Source organism: Pleurodeles waltl, chromosome 6, assembly GCF_031143425.1.
Source record: "Pleurodeles waltl isolate 20211129_DDA chromosome 6, aPleWal1.hap1.20221129, whole genome shotgun sequence".
Lineage (NCBI taxonomy): Eukaryota > Metazoa > Chordata > Amphibia > Caudata > Salamandridae > Pleurodeles > Pleurodeles waltl.
Genome location: NC_090445.1, coordinates 1,603,968,348 through 1,603,990,963, shown reverse-complemented (window position 1 = coordinate 1,603,990,963; position 22,616 = coordinate 1,603,968,348). Strand labels below are relative to the sequence as shown.

The 22,616-nt window shown below is 47.3% G+C and overlaps 1 long non-coding RNA gene across 1 annotated transcript; it reads right to left on the bottom strand.

Annotated features, from left to right (window-relative positions):
* Positions 1 to 7,482: 7,482 nt before the first annotated feature.
* LOC138302187 (uncharacterized) lies at positions 7,483 to 22,073 on the bottom strand. Its single transcript, XR_011205326.1, has 3 exons — positions 21,964 to 22,073; positions 16,759 to 16,868; positions 7,483 to 7,942 (listed from the first exon to the last, which is right to left on the bottom strand). It is a non-coding gene; the product is annotated as an uncharacterized lncRNA (long non-coding RNA).
* Between the last annotated feature and the right edge of the window lie 543 nt (positions 22,074 to 22,616).

Sequence of the window (22,616 nt, the reverse complement as noted above, 5' to 3'; positions counted from 1 at the left end):
ACAGCAAGAGGACTTTTCCGACGCCCGGTGGGACGAGCAGGAGGCGGCGAGGCGCACAGACCAGCCACGCTCTGGGAAGAGCGTGGCCTAGTCAGGTACGATCCGACAACAAAAAGGGGGTGGGGGGAAGTCTTAAGATAGGGATCGGTGGGAAGGGGGGGTTAGGCTGAGTGAGGGAATATTTCTGTTTTCCATTTGATAGTTTCCTTTTTGATTATTTGTTGTTTTGTTGTTTTTTTTTGTCCTTGGTTGGTAATTCAGGTTATGAGCGGGTTTGTTCTGATACACATTGGACCAGGGCTACCACCGGTGGACTCACAAAGAACGAGTAGATTACTTGTGTGGGAGCAGAGAAACAATAAGAGAGAGAGAGAGAGAGAGAGAGACAAACAAATAATAAAAGAGAAAGGAGAGCACAAGAGAGGAAAAAGCCTAGCAAAAGAAATAGGAAGATAACGAGACAGAAAAAGGAAGAAAATCCGAAAGGAGAAAATAGCACAGAAAAGGGAAAAGGAAAGGCAGTGTAGAAAGGAAAAGGAAATGATAGAAAAGAGGGAGGAGCCCGATAGAACAGGAAAGAAGGTAGAGAAACTTACCTACAAACCAACGTTCCTGTATTATTCTTTCTCTCCATGTGCCTCTTGAGTCACCATCTGGGAAAAGAAGAATAATGAGAGTGAAGACCGCGTGGGAATGCAGAGAAGAAAAGAATAACAAATAGAAAGCCCACAGAGCAAGGAAAAGAATTACAGAACTGTACTTTCCTCTAAAAACTCAATAAACCACATATATTATAATATCGACTGTAAGCCTCCATTACTGTGACCCTGTTACAGTGGTGTCAGAAGTGGTATTTAGGCAATCCCGGTATCAAACAGGGATAGGTAATGGAGGAAAACCCTACATTAGCAGACATGATTGCTGTCAACATCAGGGCAGTGCGCGCTCTACGGGCAACTGGAATGCAAAAACCCAGCACTTATGAGATAACGTAATTCATGCATTATGCTGATATGCTGTTGTTTAACCTTTTGCATTGCAGAGTTTAATCCTGAAGACTTATATTAGAGGTGCTTATAAATACTGTTCATTTGCAATGTAGTGCTGCAGGCTTTCAGAGTGTGTCAGGGTGTGGTCCCTTTCCAGGGCCTTCTAGAAGCTTTCCCTGCACCATGACTGGGTGAGGTTTGTGGGCTGGGCCAGACTATGTAAGGGAGCCAGCCCAGCTCCACGTGCTCACTATTCAGAGGTCCCGGTGCAGAGCAGCAGCAACTTCCTGAGCTCCTGTTCCGGAGGCCTACTTTGATCTTCCAGGCCTTGCCCTTCATTGTATTGGTGATCCTTGATCAGGGCGGTAAGACGGAGGTCGGGCTGGGCCCCGATCTCGTTTTCGAAGGCATTTGAGTTCTTGGGCCTAATTTTCATGTTGAGAGATTTTACCTTGTGTGTGTGAATGTGCGCTTGGTTTTTCTGGCATTTACATGTTGATATTCAAATCGGCAAGACGTGCGATTCATTCCTCGTGTTTAACTCTTGATATTCATTGTGCGCTACCATTTCATGGCATTTACATGGTGGCATTCAAATTGGCAAAACGCGTGATTCATTTCTTGTGTTTAACTCTTGATATTCATTGTGCGCTACCATTTCATGGCATTTACAAGGTGGCATTCGAATCGGCAAGAAGAGCAATTCATTTCTTGTGTTTAATTCTTGATATTCATTGTGCGCTACCATTTCTTGGCAGTTACATGGTGGCATTCGAATCGGCAAGACGTGCGATTCATTTCTCGTGTTTAACTCTTGATATTCATTGTGCGCTACCATTTCTTGGCAGTTACATGGTGGCATTCGAATCGGCAAGACGCACGATTCATTTCTCGGGTTTAACTCTTGATACTCATTGTGCGCAACCATTTCTTGGCATTTACATGGTGGCATTCGAATCGGCAAGATGCGCGATTCATTCCTTGTGTTTAACTCTCGATACTCATTGTGCGCAACCATCTCATGGCATTTACATGGAGGCATTCGAATCGGCAAGACGCGCAATTCATTCCTTGTGTGTAACTCTGGATGCTCATTGTGCGCAACCATTTCTTGCCACTTACAAGGTGGCATTCGAATCGTCAAGACACACAATTCCATCCCGCAATTAAAACTTGATGTTTCAGATCGCTTGCAGTGTGCAGGATCATTTAATGGCATTTGCGTATTCTTGTTGAAATCAGCAATGTGCGCAATTCATGTTTCTGCATTTAAAACTAAGTGTTAGAATTCTAGATGTTACATTATATGTGCATAATAAGTCCCTTAATACAACTCCTAATGTGTTCCAGAAAACATTCAGATTATTTCCTTGTCCTCATGCAAAAAGACTATGCTTGATTTTGAAAACATAATTCTAGAGGGTTCTTGTGTTCCCAGTGTAATTTTTCATTAAGAGATTCATTTGAGAAGTTGTATTATTCATTCTTGATTCCTTCCCAGGTACCCAGACGTTTTAAGGCCTAGTTATTTTGTCTATGCTTAAGTTGTCCATGGTTACAGCATGACAATGATTAGAATCATAGTCTAGTAAAGATTAATGTGATATAATCTTGATATTGTGTGTGTCTAACCTTTTGTTTCCTACAGGTCTCCTTCCCAGCTGTTCCCATCCTAATCCCCTTTTCCCCCGCTTGGACTCTCTCAGTCTCTGTGATTATTCTATCAGAGTCTAGGAGCTGTCTAGTGGTGGACATGTTGGGAACGTGCACAGACCCTGAGGATCTGGACTCTCTGACAATTGCCAAACTAGCGGAAGGACAGAGACATCTACATCTAGTTTGAGAGGAACAACTAAAAGAGGCCAAGGAGGTGCGGGAAGCGCTACAGACTGCGTTAAAGTCAGGCGACGATCATCGCCAATAATCAGCTGGTTCATGAGACAGCTCTTGGGAAACTGACAGAGACCATGGCAAGCAGTAGGGTACACCCCAATGTCCCCAGTAGTTTCCTGCAAAAATACCAGGAAAAGGAAGACCCAGACTCTTTCTTTACAAATTTCGAGCGGGTTGCTAGTTCTGCCAATTTACAGACAGATAGATGGGGCCAATACATTGCGCCTTTACTAACTGCTAATCTGCAGGCTGCTTATCAGGCAGTAAACCACGGGGATGTAACACCATATACCGAGATCAAGAAAGCCATTCTTGAACGAGTCGGTCTGGACCAAGAGAGCTATCGGGTTAGGTTCAGACAAACAAAGTGGGGCCCCCAGGAGAATCCCCGCACTCTCTATTATAGAGTACATCATGCGGCGGGAAAATGGTTAAATCCCACGGAAACCTCCAAAGATGATATGTTTGACACTGTGGTACTAGAACAGTATTGAGACGCTCTACCCCCTTCCACAAGAAACTGGATCCGGCAACATCCAAGCCTCAATAATACCTCCGCTATTGACCTAGCATGCGCATTCCACCGAGCTTCGGAGTTCAGAAGTTCCCATGCTAAAACTATGCCCATATCCACTCGGGGTCCTAACCCAAAACCACTTCTTACCAAATCTGTACCAGGTCCTAGCATGGAAAAACCCAGTATCCCTTGTGCTCCAGCCAAAGACTTCACAATGGGGCCCCAATGCTTTCATTGTGCCGACTGGGGGCACATAGCCAGACTTTGTCCTCTCAAAAGAGAGTAGGAGGAACCAATGGCGATAGGAATGGCGAAAGGACTGGTTTTATGGTTGGGACAAACCATGGCAAGATATACCACCACTATGTTGGTGAATAAAGAAAATAGGCTCATACTCATTGATTCTGGTTGTACTAAAAGTGTAGTGAATCAAGCATATGTGCGACCAGATCAATGGGACCCGAATAACCAAGTATTAGTCCATTGTGTACATGGAGACTGGAAAACCTACCCAACCGCCACCATAGAGATCAATTGGAGGGGACAAGAGGAGTGCCTCTCAGTAGGTGTGATTCCTAATTTAGGGGAAGATCTTACTGTAGGGACTGACTATGAAGCATTTCCTGAACTGCTAGACACACTAAATCAGAATAACCTTACAGAGGCTTGGTGGAAGGAAGCTCCCTTTGTATCCTCCAGCATAGAGGAAACCAACCCAAAAAGGAAACTCAAGAAGTCTCAAAAATGAGAACACAAGCGACTGTATCCGAATGACCCTACTAAAACCAGAAAAACTTTGCAGGAGCTTCCGGATACCATAATGTCCATTGCCGGACAATTCCAACAGTCACAAAGAGAAGACCCAACCCTGAAGAATGCTTGGCAGATAGCATTATCATCTGAAACCCATTTGGTAGGTCCGACTTTCCAGCTCTCTAATGATTAATTGTATAGAGTCTGTCCCAGTTCCACTAACCGGGAACCCCCATTGGTGATTCCTCAGGGCTATCGGGAACAAGTGCTCCACTTAGCTCATGGTGATAATGGTGAAGGACATCTTGGTCGGGAGAAAACAGAAGAGTCTATAACAAAAAGGTTCTATTAGTTAGGGGTATACAGTGATATTAGGAAGCATTGTCAGGCCTGCCCCAAATGCCAACTGATAAACCCCTCCACCAATCGAAATGTTCCCCTCCATCCTCTTCCCATAATAGAAGTCCCCTTCACAACAGTAGGTATGGATTTGATAGGTCCCTTAATCCCATCAGTAAAGGGGCATCCATACCTTTTAGTCTTAGTAGATTGCGCAAACCGGTATCCTGAGGCTATTCCCTTAGCCAGTATGACCACAAAGACTATAGCACAGGCTATGATAGAGTTTTTTTCTAGAGTGGGATTCCCCAGAGAGATTCTTACGGACCAAGGGACTCCTTTTATGTCCCGATTGATGTCTGAAGTATGTCAGGTACTGGGAGTACAACAGATTTGGACATCAGTCTACCATCCACAAACTGATGGCCTTGTTGAGCGCTATAATAAAACTATCAAGAACCTCCTGTGTAAAAATAATTAATGAATCAGGGAAGAATGGGGAAAAAAACCTACTCCTAGCCCATGTACAGTCATCCATGGGACACAGTCCCTTTGAGCTTCTCTTTGGCAGGCAACCCCGAACATTATTAGACATGCTAGCAGAGCAATGGGAAGAGACAGAGGAAGAAATCAAAGATGTTTTAACCTACACTAAGGACCTAAAACAAAACTTACACACCGTGTGAGAAGAAGATCATAAGTGTTTAAAAGAAGCCCAGGAAAAACAAAAAGCCTATTATGATACACACAGTAGACCCAGAACCTTAGCAGTAGGTCAAAAAGTGTTAGTGCGGTTACCCACAACAAAGAACAAACTACTGGCCCATTGGCAAGGCCCCTTTACTGTCCTTGATCAAGTTACTCCAGTAACATTCAAAATTGAAATACCTACCGGGTCAGGTAGAGAGCAAATATATCACATCAACCTTTTAAAGCTGTGGCATGATACAGATGACCCTCTCAGTAATATGTATATTTCTACTGGAGCGGTAGACGACAGATCTCTATATCCCACAGAGACAAGGGAAACAAAGAGATACTTATGGCCCAGCTAGGTGTTTTTCTCTCTCCTAGTCAGCATTCCCAGTTATCCGATATAGTAAGTGCTAACCTTGATGTTTTTTCAAAAACCCCAGGAAGAACTCACTTAATACAACATCATATCTGAACAATAGGAGACCGAGTAGCCCGACAAAGACTGTACTGGATACCAGAAGCCAGACGGAAAATGGTAGAACAGGAGGTGAGAGACATGTTACATGCAGGGATTGAGCCCTTCTCTAGTCCTTGGTGCCCACCCATAGTTTTAATCCCAAAACCAGGTGGGACCATCAGGTTTTGTGTTGACTTTAGACAAGTTAACGCCCTCTCCCATTTTGACACCTATCCTATGCCTAGAACTGATGATGAACTTGAGCAGTTGGGGAAAGCCAAATATATGACCACACTAGACTTAACCAAAGGTTATTGGCAAATTCCTCTGAAAGAGGAGGACAACGAGAAAACAGTGTTTTTCACCCCCTTGGAACTATACCAGTTTACGGTCCTTCCATTTGGTTTGCATGGGGCACCTGCTACCTTTCAACGACTGATAGATATGGTGCTACATCCCTTTCAGGACTATGCAGCTGCTTACTTAGATGACATAATTATCTATAGTATGACTTGGGATGACCATACCTCACATTTAACCAGTGTTTTACAAGCCCTTAGAGAAGCAAGCCTCACGGCGAACCCTGAATAATTTAAGATAGGTCATGATAATATCAATTACCTAGGGTATGTGATAGGACACGGAATGTTGAAACCCCAGATAGAAAAAGTACACGCCATCAGGCAAATTCCTCTTCCTGGATGGAAAAAATATGTCAGGGCCCTCTTAGGGATGGTAGGATATTACAGACAACTTATCCCTCATTTTTCAGAAATCGCAGCCACCCTCACTGCCCTACTGGAAAAGAACAAACCCAATCAGATCACCCATCTCACAAATTGTGAAAAGACAGGATTCTAGCAATTAAAACGTCTCCTGACAACCAAGCCTGTACTGCATTGCCCTGACTTTCAGAAACCCTTTCAGGTCCAAAAAGATGCCTCTGATCAAGGGATAGGAGCTGTTCTGTTGCAGAGAGATGAGCACGGACTCTATCATCCTATAGTATACCTGAATAGGAAACTTCTACCCCGTGAGAAACAGTATCCCACCCTTGAGAAGGAGTGTCTCGCGATCAAATGGGCTATTGGATCATTACGATATTACTTAACGGGCCGTCCCTTCACATTACTCACCGATCATGGTCCCTTAGCCTGGTTGGCACACCATAAGGATACCAACGCATGGGTACTCCGTTGGTTTTCATCCCTCCAATCTTTCTCCTTCCAGGTGCAACATTCGCCAGGCTCCCTTCTATCCAATGCAGATTACCTTTCTAGATATCCTTCTAGAACGTGGCTCCAACAGCCACTGTCCAGGGGGAGTGAATGCCCCGGACTGATCATCTGAGATACGGCCCAGCAATACCCCGGGGGCATTTCCAGATCGGGAGCAGGTGATCCGGAAGACAACACCCTGGCAATCAATGAGGAAGCGCATTCAGCCGAAGGAGGGTTTTTTAAACCCACTGCGACCTCGACCGGGAATGGACGGATGCTCCGGTATTGCTGAGAGCGACGCGCCAAAGACCTTAACGGAGCAGAACAGAGGAGACAACGCCGGAACCAGGAAGCAACAGGAGGCAACAGCGAGAGGACTTTTACGACGCCCGGTGGGACGAGCAGGAGGCGGCAAGGCGCACAGATCGGCCACGCTCTGGGAAGAGCGTGGCCTAGTCAGGCCCGATCCGACAACAAAAAGGGGGGGGGGGGGGAGTCTTAAGATCGGGATCGGTGGGAAGGGGAGGGGGTTAGCTGAGTGAGGGAATATTTCTGTTTTCCATTTGATATTTTCCTTTTTGATTATTTGTGGTTTTGTTACAAAAAGAATAGAGGGAGCCCTAGGTTCCATGTAGGCCATTATTGTTTATTTTGGTTGGTAATTCAGGTTACGAGCGGGGTTTGTTCTGATACACATTGGACCAGGGCTACCACGGGTGGGCACACAAAGAACGAGTAGATTACTTGTGTGGGAGCAGAGATACGAGAGAGAGAGAGAGAGAGAAATGCAAACAAATATTAAAAGAGAAGAGAGGGTACAAGAGAGGAAAAAACCTAGCAAAAGAAATAAGAAGATAACAAGACAGAAAAAGGAAGAAAACCCAAAAGGAGAAAATAGCACAGAAAAGGGAAAAGGAAAGTCAACAAAGAAAGGAAAAGGAAATAAAAAAAAAGAGGGGAGAGCCAGACAGAACAGGAAAAAAGGGAGAGAAAGAGGAAAAATAGTAGTCATACTACTTACCTACCAACCAACGTTCTTGTATTCTTCTTTCTCTCCATGCGCCTCCTGAGTCACCATCTGGGAAAAGAAGAATAAAGAGAGTGAAGACCGCGTGGGAATGCAGAGAAGAAAAGAATAACAAATAGAAAGACCACCGAGCAAGGAAAAGAATTACAGAACTGTACTTTCCTCTAAAAACTCAATAAACCACATATATTATAATATCGACTGTGAGCCTCCATTACTGTGACCCTGTTACACACGTATTGCCACAATTGCTCCTGGCACTAAACTAAACTACTTTGTGTGCCTTTATGCTCCTTGTGAAAGAACAGAATGCTATCATTCACAGCAAGCCAATAGATGGATAGAGAGAGAGGTAGAATTTTAATTTAAAAAACTTTATTTGCTAACGCCAGACTTAGGCGGTGATTCCGACCCGCCGGGGACCGCGGGAGCACCGCCAACAGGCTGGCGATGCTCCCTTGGGCATTCTGACCGCGGGGGTACAGCCGCGGTCAGAAACGGAAAACCGGCGGTGTACCGCCGGTTTTCCGCTGCCCAGGGAATCCTCCACGGTTTTGGCCGCCAGGAACAGGATGGCGGTATGGGGTGTCGTGGGGCCCCTGGGGGCCCCTGCAGTGCCCATGCCAATGGCATGGGCACTGCAGGGGCCCCCGTAACAGGGCCCCACTGAGAATTTCAGTGTCTGCATAGCAGACACTGAAATTCGCGACGGGTGCAACTGCACCTGTCGCACCCTTTCCACTCCGCCGGCTCCATTCGGAGCCGGCATCCTCGTGGAAAGGGGTTTCCCGCTGGGCGGGCGGGCGGCCTTCTGGCGGTCGCCCCCCCGCCCAGCGGTAAACACAGAATAACCGCAGCGGTCTTCTGACCGCGCAGCGGTATTCTGGCGGCTCCCGCCAGACACCGCGGTTACCGCGGCCGGCGGGAGTCAGAATGACCCCCTTAATCTTGCAGAATTCTTAAAGAAAGTCACAAAAGTGCACCCATGGTACATGTCTTTGCATTAGTGGCTTTAGTGAAGTCACAAGAATTTACTGAAGTAGATCAGGAAATTGTACTCCTAGAAAATATTTGTGAACTGTATTTTAGCACAAGCAAATATGTGTTGATTTGCTCATGTGAAAATCTATTGATTGTTTACAAGTTCACTCTGCCACCAACTACTTTTTTCCCCAAACCTGGAAGGACTTCTACTTCTGCTAAATTTCCAACCTTTCTTAGTATGGGAAAAGATTAGAGAAGAGCTGGGGAAAATTCTTAAAACATGCATTTTAGTAGGTTTGCAAAGACTCAAAGGCATTCCAGACCTTGAACTACTGCTTTGTTCCCTCCTGCCCCAGTATGTAGATCTGTGGAAAGGTGGCAAAACAAGGAAATTGCAATAGTAGGTCTTGAAATTGCTAGAATTCAACCACTATTATATTATTAGCCGTTGAATAATCAGAGAGGCTATTATCAGAGCTCTTACATAATGAGATTGCTGCCATAATTTGTTGCCACACTACATGGCACCAAAAGGACAAGTAGAATTTTTTACAGGACAAGTAAATTTATGAAGCAACTTGTCCCATAGACATTAGATATTTTAATTAAATTCCACACCCATGTACTCCCAACTCATTGAGTTGAATGGCTTATCTAAATCGTCTGAGAGGATAGCGGTGGGCCATCCAAGGCGACCCATGAGTGCAATTGCTTTCAAGGCTCATATTATGCATAATATTATGTTGTGTAGCGCAAGCCCCAGCATAAAGCCTGCCTGATCAGGGTGTGTGAGTTCTGTGATATACGGGAGTAATGTATTAGCTACAACCTTGGCCAGAAGCTTAGCCTCCATGTTTAGTAGAGAAATTGGATGATATGCTATGGGATCTTCCGGGCGCGGGGGGGGAAGAGGGCTTGGCGTGGGAAAAAACACAATCTCTGCAAGACTCCAATCCGGCGGGAGTGCCACCACATCTATGGAGGCATGGACAGCCTGCAAGATGTGCTTCCCCAATTTGGACATAAATACTTTAAGAAATTCTCTAGGAAGCCCATTTGAGCCTGGGCTCGACCAGCCCAGAGAATGCCAAAGCTGACGAAAGGTGAGCCTTGGTTAATTCCTCATCTAGCCCTGCATGGGCATCATTTCACATTGTTTGCATCGGCAACACATATACAAAATCTGCAATCATGTGGCAGTGTGTCCTGCCTTATATAAGTCACACAAAAATTTTTTGCAAACCTGAGGGCTAGCTTCCAAAGGATCAGTAACCAGGGCGCCCTATCCATCTTTGAGTAATGGGAGGACTATTGATTGATCTGCTGCCTGACATTACCTAAGAAGTAGTTGACTTTATTTATCGCCCCACTGATAAATTCTGCATCTCCTGCCATGCAAGCCTGGTCTCGCCTAAGAGGAGCTGCCCATACTGTTACTGTGTGAGACCCAACTGCCATTGAGAGATCTCCCCGCCCACCAAGCTACTACGAGCCTCAAAATTATTAATTTGCATATTAAGCTCCATCAAGTCCTGGACTTTGCGTCTCCTCTCACCCACGCAGAAGCGAATGTCTATCTCATGCAGGACAGGTTTAAAGGCTTCCCAGAGCCCTGTGCCGCTTGATATAGTGCCCGTGAGAACTGTGAAGTACTCCTCAATGCCCAGCGCAAGAGTTTTTTGGTAAGTAGGATTTTGTAGAGTCCATGGCAAATACTGCTATTGGAAAGGGGGTCTCTTGAGTCCCATAATCAATGAATAGCGGTCTGATAGTCCTAGTGCCAGAACCACTACATTTATGACTCAATGTATCTGTGTAGTGGGGAACAAAAAAAATGTTGATACAGGAGAGGGTGCTGTGTACCGCTGAAAGGTATGTGAAACCGGGTCCTGCTGGGTGATGGGCTCTGCTCATGTTAGTCAATCCCACGTATGTTCCCATTACGGATAATTTAGATTTACTAGAGCCAGGCGCCTCATTGCATGTGCAGTATCTATCTATTATTCGATCTGGGGGTCCATCACGTCCTTCCATTCACTGTGAGCTAATTCAGGAGGTTTCCCCACATGCGCATGGCACAGTCTACTAGGGTCTGTCCTAACGGAGGGGGTGTCTGTAAGCAGCCTAAAGTGAGGGTTTCACCGTAGAGTGTGCCTATCACAACTGCATATCTGCATAAATGATCCGTCCAAGACTGCACTAATTGAAATGGTACTGTTCGCTGTATTAAAATATTGGTGCCCCTGGACCACCATGTGACTCCTGAATGATATACCCAGTCGTACTCCTACCGAGCTAGACAAGGAGCTTTAGTACCCCTAAGATGAGTTTCCTGCAACATCAGAATGTGAGTCCCACCTTCTGGAGTATTTCAAGACAGCCCCACCTTTTATCCTGTCAAGTACTCCCTGCAGATTCCATGACATGACTTGAATTTGCCCCAAGGAGGCCTCAGTTCTTTCCACAACCAGGGTGTTGAATAATGTAGAGGGGGACAGGATGTAGGCGGAATCAGCTGTGTGAGGCGGGACCGTGCTTGTGAACAAAATACAAAGAACAAAAAAAATCCTCCAAATCCCCCCCCCCCATATACTTTGTCTAGCAAGAAGTATCTGACGGGGAACACAAAGAAGTGAAGCCCCAATGGGGGCATCCAATGCCTGTGTCCAGTGGATCCCTAAATTCCATAGTAACAAATCCTCACTGCACCATGTAAGACACTTTATTAACACACAGAGCTATGACTGCCCCCTTGGACATCACTACACAGTAGGGGGAAGAGAAACAGTGTGCCACGCAAGTCTCCCTATACACTTTATCAAGTCATCTGATCTCACTTGCCACTGCGCCAGGAGGAGCGAGACCTGTTGCATCGTTTCTTCAAAGGTCTCCGAATTGGGCCCTCTCTGAGCTCTGCGAGGAGTCCGAGTCCATGCGGGTGGGGTATGAGGTTTTATAGATACTCTCTCATCAGTCCAATGCAAAACCTCCTCTGGAGTGTCAAACAAGTGTGTTCCTGACTCAAAGACCACCCTTAACCGACTCTGATAAAGCAGCAACTAAGGCAGTTTAAGTTCCCCGAGCCATTGTTTGGCTGCACTGAACGACTGACGCTGCTGCTAAACCATTTTCATGTAATCGGGGAAAATCATGATAGTAGGTGCCTGGTGTGTGATCTTGGGTTTTCAATCTTCTAAATCCAAGTATTGGGTCCCTTTCCATACGAGGTCCGGGTAATGATTGGTCGTGGGTGAGGTTCTGGAGGCAGTTTCATAGTTAGTGCCCTGGGTGCTACGAGGGTAAGGTTCCATCAGGTACTACAGAGCGGAGCCATTTGATAAAAAATGCGTCCAGAGACCGTCCCTCACATCCTTCGGGGAAGCCGAAAAATCTCAACTCATTACACCGGGCTCTTCCTTTTGCGTCTTCGACTTGCAGGGACAGCTCTTTAGTCAATGGTTCAGGTTTCTATATTTTGCTTTGAAGGATACCAACCGAGTCCTCTACTCCCAAGACCCTTGTCTCGGTGATCCCTTCGACAGCTTTGCGGAGGTCCTGATGAAGCACAGTGACATCCGAACCAACCATCCCGATCTTGGGGTCCCGCCTATCACAGGATTGCATGATGGTGGCCAGCAGTGTTGCATTATCAGGACTAGTTATTGATGGATCGCTGGGGCCAGTGGTTTGTGCCATGCTGTTGGGCTATGCATATTTAGCCATTGTGCTTTGTTTTGGGCCGGTCGATGGTTAATCCTTGGTCATGGTAGAGATTTGTCTGTAACACATCCTGCCATTCCCGTGCAAGACGCACCAAACCCTCGCAGGAACACCGGGAGGCATGAGCAATCTGTCTGTAATGCAGGGTCAGGTTCCACAATGGACGAGGTGGGCCCAGTTGGCTGCACACTCGCAAAGGTCAGCCACCCTGGACGTAAATATGTCTGCCAGGCAATTGGGTACTAAGCATATGCTCTGTGGGGGTAGCCCACCTGGTATAACAGTTATTCTGGAGGAGCTGGTGGGAGGCAGGCAGCACACGCGTCAGGTCACCAGCGTCCACCAAGTGCCTCTACCACCACAGCCGTCACTGCGCCCGGAAGGCCCCGTCTCACCTGCACGACAGGACCATGGGCAATAACTCTATTCACAATGAGCTCCACCACATCCAGGTGCAGCCCGCAAGACCCCCAATGAGAACCTTGGGGGGGCACAAGCAGTCTGTTGGCTGCAGTGCAATGTCCAATCCCACGTGGGGTCGGGGGGGGGATCTAATTGACAAGTCACAATCATGGGATTCCCTCAGGTATCGACAGGCGCTGCCCCACCACAGATGTTGATGTTTATAGTGGAAAATCCTGCTGTGGAGGAGGTTACCAAGCACACAAATCTTCAGTAGGTAGATTCAAGTAGCAACCCACTCACTAACAATTGCCCAGTGTTTCTGTGAGTGGCACCTTCGTCACCACGTGGCAGTCGCCATCATCACGTCCTCGATGGCTGCTGGGCCAAAACCGAAGCGCGCGCCGGGCTCACTCCTCAGACCAGCACAGAGGCCAACAGCACAGCTCTCTACCCCAGATGTAAGATGTAGGATGTAAGAGGAAACAGAGCAGAAGGATACAATAGGGGTGGGTACCTTGGGGGACCCCTTCCTTTAGAGGCCTTCACTAACCATCAGGCATCCCATAGGCACCCCGACACCAGCCAGCAGACCACAGCACACACACCAACTTCAAGGACTCCAGCAGCGCCACTCACTACAACTTAAGTCCTGCACCGTCACTGCCCAGGTGTAGCGCAGGGTGCTGGGCCCACCGGGGCCTCAGGCCTCCCAAGCTCCATTGGCAAACATATGTCAGCACACAAGACACAAGCCGGCAGCTCTGCTAGGCCCCACATGCCATCCGAGTGCTCCACAGCACGTCCCAATGCCACCAAAAACGGGGGAAAGACTTCGCCAGAACAGGGCACTGGCGTCCTCCGTGCTGCACCAGGAAGTTAATCCTACAGCTGCGGCGGCGTCTTCAGCCCCCGGTCGCATTACCACTCCGCTGCTGCCATCTTGCTGATGCCAGCTGGGCACATCATAGTTGCGTTCCCCTCCCCCCCTAACCTCCTGGTCTCCAGCAATCGGCCTTGCATACGGGCCTTAATGAGTGCTACTCGGCCCGGAGTTGACCCAAGATGTTTCTCAGGCTCGTGCAGGAGGATGCAGCAGGATGATTTGTAACCTCCAGGAGCATCTCTAATGTGTGGCTGCCATGTCTGGCGGTTAAGCCACACACCCTTTTGTCCGGATTTTGGTCGCAAAACATTAATACTTCACGTTCCAAATCAGTATTTGGAAGAGACATTCTTAACAAGCCTCTTCTAAACACTGATTCGGCATTTGGTCATAAACCCAATCATAATTTGTGTTTCATACATAACAAAAAGTCCTGATTCAGCGAATCAGACCTTTTACAAAGACACACAGGCACTGGCAGTTCCTACTTTGTTCTGCCATATTTGTGAGAAACCTTATAGTTGAGGAAGCAGCCCAGCCATTTACAATCTAAAAAAAAGAATTGGTCAAACGCATAAATATTACTTTGGTTTTTAAAAAAAAAACACACATCACTACAGTAGCCCCGATGCTGAAGGGGACCGCTGTGTGTGGATTTCCTCCTTGTAAAAGGTCAGCATATTGTAACTCAAAGTGACGTCAGCCAGTGGCTGAAGTGTGGTAACCCAGTGCCCCATGACGCATGCTGTAGGGGCTGGAATTAGAATGTCAATGACACTACAATAGACTAATCGGTGAAGTCTGGCAGAAAAACTTTATAAGCAACTATGTTATACACGTAACTGTAGTAAAGTCAAAAGGTCTTGAATAACACCAGACGTCAAAAAAAACAATTGGTCTGACAGACTGCCAGCATCTTGCCTTTGATAATGTTTTATGTAATATTTTTATAAAACTTTCTTACAAATAGAGAGGCCTCCAAAAACAGCTACAGAGGTTTGCAAAGATCGATAAATAGTGAGAGTTATATAGATAGATAGTCTTGCAGAGATAGCTAGTGTTGCAACAATAGCATTGCAAAGCTACATAGCGTTACAAGGATAGGGTTGCGGTGAGAGAGAGACACTGTTGTAAAGAGAGAGAGAGAGGCAGTGTTGCAATTCAAAGATAGACAGAATTGCATATACTTTGAGACAGCATAGATGGAGAGTAGTGTCTAGATAGATAGACTGACAGAGTTGCAGAGATAAATAAAGTAGAGTGGATATTTTGCAAAGATAGATAGATAGAAAGTTGGATTTTAAATCACAATTTTGAAAATGCCACTTTAAGAAAGCTGCCATTTTCCTGACCTATTTGGTACCCACAGCCTGGATCACATGGCTGAGTGTAGTTGACAGTTGGGCTTTTCACAAGGACACAAAATAGGTGAGAGTTCACCAGAAAGCAGAACACAAGCTCAGCAAGTTTCAGTTAAATTGGAAAACATGTTTAACAAGACTTGAAGAGTTTACGATCACAGCCCACAAGCATGTATTCCATCTCCATTGCTAGTTGAAACAGTTACTTATTTCTATATACTCAAAGGTAACTTTAGTCAGAGTATATACAGAGTCAGATAAGAAAACCTGAGAAAAGCATAACAAACACACACTCAGAGGTTAAAGGTTAATGTTTCATCAAACATATGTTAGGATTACTATAAGGGGAGCCAAGAGGAGAAGACTGAAGTTCAAGGATGCAGGTGGTGAAAAAATATTATTAACTCATACTATTCTGTGACTTGCTATTGCTTCTAAGATAATATGTATGAAGTCAGCAGTTTGTGTGCCTATATAAACTGCTGCCTGTGTGTACCAGATAGACACAGTCTTCGGTCCTACAGGGCTGACTGTCCTCTGGCCGTATTTTAAGTAAACCTATTTCCCACTGCCAACGACCTGTGGGTTTGATTTTTCCCTTAACACTTTGTATATTTCTCACAGATAGCCACACAATAGAGTAATTGGGTGGGCCTGCATGGACTATCACTTGTAGGGTGGTAGGGCGGTGCTGTGCACAGGCCTACTTACAAGCCAATAGACTGTGCCCTGTCTTTACACAAAGGTCTTCACATTAGACCACTGTACTTACAGCCAGACTGGAGCCAGGACAGGAAGGAAGGAAATTCCAAGCACTTCAAAGGGAATCTCTAAAAAGGTCTCTGTAACCGGGCGCCTCCGGACGCCGGTTCTTTGTCGGAGCGAACGACCGCCGGGGGATACCCCGGGGGCACCCGAGGGATTTCTGACGTGATGACGTCCAACGTTATCCGTCAGACAAAAACAGGAAGGACGACCGACGGAGGAGAAGCGCCGCGCGACCCAGAGAGAGACGCCGACGTCAGGGAGAGCCGGAGAGACGAACGCCACGGACCGCCAAGAGAGAAGGGAAACCCCGCCGTGGACGAGGAACAACGGACGGAGAGCGGAAACCCTTGGGCGCCTCCCGCCCCTGCCGAGACGAAGTCGGGAGATCCCCTACAAGCCGGCCGCGTCCCTGGAGGGGCGTGGCCAAGTCAGGTACGAGCGTACCGGGGCTGGGACTGGGGTTCTGGGTGGTTGGCTGGGTTTAAGGGGACTAAGAAGGGAGGGCTGAGGTCGTGTAGGGAAGGGGAGCCAATTTGAACAGGACCACAGTTAACTGAAGAATAATCACACCAGGACCGTACCCAGACCAGTGAATAAAACTGTAAGGGGGTCACAGAAAGGGCAAAACGAAAGGAAGTCACAAGAGAAAAGTAACCCCGCATTCCTCCACCTCCACAGAATCCCCCCCCCCCTTTCACTCCTTACTAACACCAATTAACCGTATATAAATAGTTTTCCCCACTTACCTGTTCCTTTCTCCTTCTTTGTTTTGGGAAATCCTGGGACCATGAGAGCCGGGTGAACAAGACCTCTCCCTCCGAACCGGACCAGGCCGTCCCGGGAACACCAAGGAACCCTGAAAAGAAAAGGGATTTATATTAGTTTTGGACTTGGAATATAACAGTTTGGCGGAAAAGCTAGTGCTACAATCCCAACGAACAAGAAAATAAACGTACTACACCCTTAAGTGCCGCGTCTGTCACCTTCTTCCAATATCCCCTCGACTCAGGATAAAAGACCCCGTCACAGTGGTGTCAGAAGTGGGATATTGGAATAGGCGACAGAGACTTCTCAACCATGGAGGAGAAGTGTACCATATCCGATATGATGCAACAGTTGGCCTCCGGACAAAGACACCTACAATTAGTGTGGGAAGAGCAACAAAAAGAGGCCAAATTGGAAAGAGAGGCACTACAAAATGCCCTTAAGAGTCAGGCCACCATAATGGCCAACAACCAGTTGGTTCATGAAACCGCCATTAAGAATCTCACAGATACCATCGCTGCTACCCGCGTACACCCCAATGTGCCCAGTTCGGTCTTACAACGATATCAAGAAGGTGAAGACCCCGATGCCTTTTTCACCAATTTTGAACGAGTTGCTACTTCCGCTACTTGGCCTCAGGAGCGATGGGGCCAATATATCGCCCCCTTATTGACGGGGACTCTCCAAGCCGCCTATCAAGCGGTAAACCCCGGTGGAATAACCCCCTATAAGGATATTAAAAAGAGCATCTTAGAACGGGTGGGTTTTGATTCTGAACATTATCGCGTCCGGTTTAGAAAAGCTAAGTGGGGACCCAACGAAAATCCCCGGGCCCTATATTTTAGGATCAAAGATCTGGGTCTCAAATGGTTGGGTCCCATAGGGACAAATCGGGAAGACATTATTGAGATCGTGCTCTTAGAGCAATACCTAGACGCTCTGCCTCCGTCTACACGCAACTGGATCAAACAACATCCAAACCCGGATACCAATACTACCATCGAGTTGGCCTGCGCCTTTCATCGCTCCCTTGAGTTCAAAGTAACCCCCCCCGATCAACACCTAGTCCCCTGCGTCTGGGTTCGGGAACATCCTCGACAGTGGGACGAAGAATCAATGAGGACATAGGGAAAACCCGGGGACTGGATAGGCCCTTTATACAACAACCTCAGTGTTTCAGTTGCGGGGAATGGGGCCACATAGCTCGAGGTTGCCCCCTGAAAACAGAAAAACCGGAACCCATGGAAATAGGGGTCACTAGGGGAAGAGTCTTTTATACAGGGAGAAGAGACACCCCTTATAAAAAGAGACTGATTATCAATGGGAAAAGCACAGTGGCCCTCATCGATTCAGGGTGCAGCCAATCTGTGGTCAGGGCCGGGTTGTTCGAGGCACATTACTACACTTCGGGACTCACGGTATCAATCTGTTGTATCCATGGAGAAACCAGAGAATATCCCCTAATCTGGACAACCCTCACCTGGGGAGGAAAAGAAATACCCATAAGAGTGGGTTTAGTAGAGCAACTGGTTGAAGAAGCTATTATAGGAACTGACTTTTCGGAATTCCCGCAACTCCTAGACAGCCTTAGACAGCTCGAAGAAACTAACAACTGGTGGAAGGACGCTCCTTTCTCCAATATGCCTCTATCACCTCCGAGGGTACGACCTAAACTCTCCCGGAAGGAGAAAAGAATAATTAAGAAAGCCTATACCCAAGACCACTCCAGCAGGCCCCGGGTAATTACAAAGGTCCTCGCCCTCACTGCTCTTCCCAGCTTCCGGACTTCTCAAAGAGAAGACCCCAGTTTAATTCATGCATGGAAAAGTGCACGGCCACGGAACCCCCAGGATAAGGGTCCCTCGTTCACCATAGTTAAGGACCTATTATACCGAGTCACTTACAAAGACCAAGACGAAAAGAAACAGTTGATAGTTCCAGAACCTTATAGACAACAAGTTCTACACTTAGCACACAGCCAGCTATGGGAGGGAGAAAACAGAGGAGTATTTGTTGAGGAAATTTTACTGGCCGGGGGTATTTTCCCAGATTAGGAAGTTCTGTCAACAATGTCCAAAATGCCAATTGATTGACCCAGGCTCACGGAGAAAGGCCCCTTTACAACCCCTCCCCATCATTGATGTCCCCTTCTCCAGAATAGGGATGGACCTCGTTGGCCCTCTTCTGCCCTCGTCGAGAGGCTATCGTTATATATTGGTATTAGTGGATTACGCCACGAGATACCCTGAGGCCATTCCCCTCTCTAGTATTAACACCAAGAGTGTTGAAAAACGCCATGATAGGGTTCTTTTCCCGAATTGGGTTTCCTCGAGAAATCCTAACGGACCAAGGTACCCAATTTATGTCCAACCTGATGACACAAATATGTCAGCTATTGGGGATTAAACAGTTAAGGACGTCGGTCTATCATCCACAAACCGATGGTTTGGTGGAGAGATACAACCGTACCCTCAAAACACTACTAAAGAAAGCTATCTCGGAGACAGGTAAGGACTGGGATAGGAAACTCCCCTTAGTATTATACGCAATCAGGACACACGAACAAGCCTCTACGGGCCATAGTCCGTTTGAGCTGTTGTTTGGGTGACAACCACGGACCCTACTAGATATGGCCGCTGAGATGTGGGAAGAAGAAGACGGGGAAAAAACCATTCTAAAATACGCCCGTGAGTTAAAAACCCACCTGCATACAGTATGGGAAAGCGTAAGGGAACACATGGAGAGGGCCCAAGACAAGCAGAAAAGGAATTATGATCGGAATACCCAATTGAGGTCCTTTTCCCTAGGAGATAAAGTGCTAGTTCTCCTTCCCAGTTCAGACAACAAATTGTTGGCCAAGTGGCAGGGACCCTACACCGTAACAGGACTAGTAACCCCCGTGACTTATAAAATTCAGCTTAACGATACTCCCCCTAGGTCACAGATCTTCCATGTTAACTTATTAAAAAGATTGGAAGAACCTCCGAACGACCCAAGGCATGGCTGCCTAGTTAATACCGTTAAGGAACTAGAGATAGGGTGGTGCCCCACTGATCCCCCTGGCGAGAGGGAGGTTCCTATCATTAATACAGAGATCTCGATTCAACAAAATAGACAATTGAAGAATCTCTTTGATAAACACGTTCGGGTGTTCTCCTCGATACCCGGTAGGACACGAGTGGTACATCATCAAATCCTCACACCACCTGGGAAGACCGTACGACTAAAACCTTATCGTATCCCTGAAGCTAGTAAAACCCTCGTAGAAAACGAAATCGAAAAGATGTTAGATCTAGACATCATAGAACCTTCCCACAGCCCCTGGTGTTCGCCCGTGGTATTGGTGCCCAAACCTGATGGGTCTATACGTTTTTGTATTGACTTTAGACAGGTCAATTCCATATCACAGTTTGACACATATCCCCTTCCAAGGATAGACGAGCTCTTAGAAAGATTGGGGAAAGCGAAATACATGTCTACCCTTGACTTGACCAAGGGATATTGGCAGATCCAGTTGGGTCCCGAAGACAAGGAAAAGACCGCTTTCGCTACTCCCTCCGGATTGTATCACTTTAAGGTTCTCCCTTTCGGGTTACATGGCGCCCCCGCCACCTTCCAACGTCTCATTGACACCATATTACGACCTCATACCAGATACGCGGCGGCCTATCTGGATGACATCGTTATTTTCAGTGAGACCTGGGAAGACCATGTGGTCCACATAGACCACATCTTCTCGGCTTTAGGGAAGGCTGGACTGACAGCCAACCCCGCCAAGAGCCGACTGGCTTTTAGTGAGATCTCCTACCTCGGTTATCACATTGGCAACGGTATACTTCGACCCCAAAAGAATAAAATCGAAGCCATCCTACACACCAATGCTCCCACCACGAAGAAGGGAGTTCGTTCCTTTTTAGGTCTAGTGGGGTACTATCGAAGGTTCATTCCCCACTATTCCAGTTTGGCTGCCCCCCTAACCAATCTTTTAAGAAAAGGACAGCCCAACAACATCCCACAACTAGACCCGACTCAACTTCATAGTTATCATACCTTGCAAAGGTGTCTCACCACTCAACCGATATTGAAATGTCCTGAGTTTGACAAACCCTTTCATCTCCAAACGGATGCCTCCGATGTGGGGGTAGGGGCCGTTCTTTTTCAAAAGGATGAAGACGGAGTGAGCCATCCCGTCGTCTTTATTAGCCGTAAACTATTTCCCAGGGAGCAAAGATACCCCATTATAGAGCGGGAATGTCTTGCCATTAAGTGGGCTATCGAAAGCCTCCAATACTATCTTTTGGGCAGACCTTTCCTACTGTATACGGACCATGCACCCCTTACGTGGCTCTCAAGATACAAGAATACCAACAATCGTATATTGAGATGGTTCATAGAACTCCAACCTTTCTCCTTTCAGGTTTGCCACCTCCCTGGTGACCTTATGGGTCAGGCTGACTATTTGTCCCGGTTTCCGGATCTGGTGGGGCTCGATCAGCCCCATTCATGTGAGGGGATGTGTAACCGGGCGCCTCCGGACGCCGGTTCTTTGTCGGAGCGAACGACCGCCGGGGGATACCCCGGGGGCACCCGAGGGATTTCTGACGTGATGACGTCCAACGTCATCTGTCAGACAAAAACAGGAAGGACGACCGACGGAGGAGAAGCGCCGCGCGACCCAGAGAGAGACGCCGACGTCAGGGAGAGCCGGAGAGACGAACGCCACGGACCGCCAAGAGAGAAGGGAAACCCCGCCGTGGACGAGGAACAACGGACGGAGAGCGGAAACCCTTGGGTGCCTCCCGCCCCTGCCGAGACGAAGTCGGGAGATCTCCTACAAGCCGGCCGCGTCCCTGGAGGGGCGTGGCCAAGTCAGGTACGAGCGTACCGGGGCTGGGACTGGGGTTCTGGGTGGTTGGCTGGGTTTAAGGGGGCTAAGAAGGGAGGGCTGAGGTCGTGTAGGGAAGGGGAGCCAATTTGAACAGGACCACAGTTAACTGAAGAATAATCACACCAGGACCGTACCCAGACCAGTGAATAAAACTGTTAGGGGGTCACAGAAAGGGCACAACGAAAGGAAGTCACAAGAGAAAAGTAACCCCGCATTCCTCCACCTCCACAGAATCCCCCCCCCCTTTCACTCCTTACTAACCCCAATTAACCGTATATAAATAGTTTTCCCCACTTACCTGTTCCTTTCTCCTTCTTTGTTTTGGGAAATCCTGGGACCATGAGAGCCGGGTGAACAAGACCTCTCCCTCCGAACCGGACCAGGCCGTCCCGGGAACACCAAGGAACCCTGAAAAGAAAAGGGATTTATATTAGTTTTGGACTTGGAATATAACAGTTTGGCGGAAAAGCTAGTGCTACAATCCCAACGAACAAGAAAATAAACGTACTACACTCTTAAGTGCCGCGTCTGTCACCTTCTTCCAATATCCCCTCGACTCGGGATAAAAGACCCCGTCACAGTCTCCTATATGATTCTCAGACCCACTCTCCAGTTCACTGTCTGAACCTCCTGAAGGACTTTCAGAGGACTGCCTGCTGCTGTGGCCTGCTGTGTACTTCAGCAAATCAGAAGACTGATTTGCTGCACCTGGAAGGACTGCTCTATTACCTGAAGCCTGCCTTGAACTCTCGGAGGCTTGCACTGCTGCTTGTCACTTCTTGAACCCAGGATTACCAGAGTAACTCCATGGGCTAGTTGGCTGGCCTTCTGATTAGAGCTTCAGGGACATAAAAGGCTCCAACATGCTGAAACTGCACCCAGACCCAGTCTGAGTGATCCCAGACCATTAAAATGGTGCCCGTCCAATCCTGAACCCTTAGAAGTGCTGCT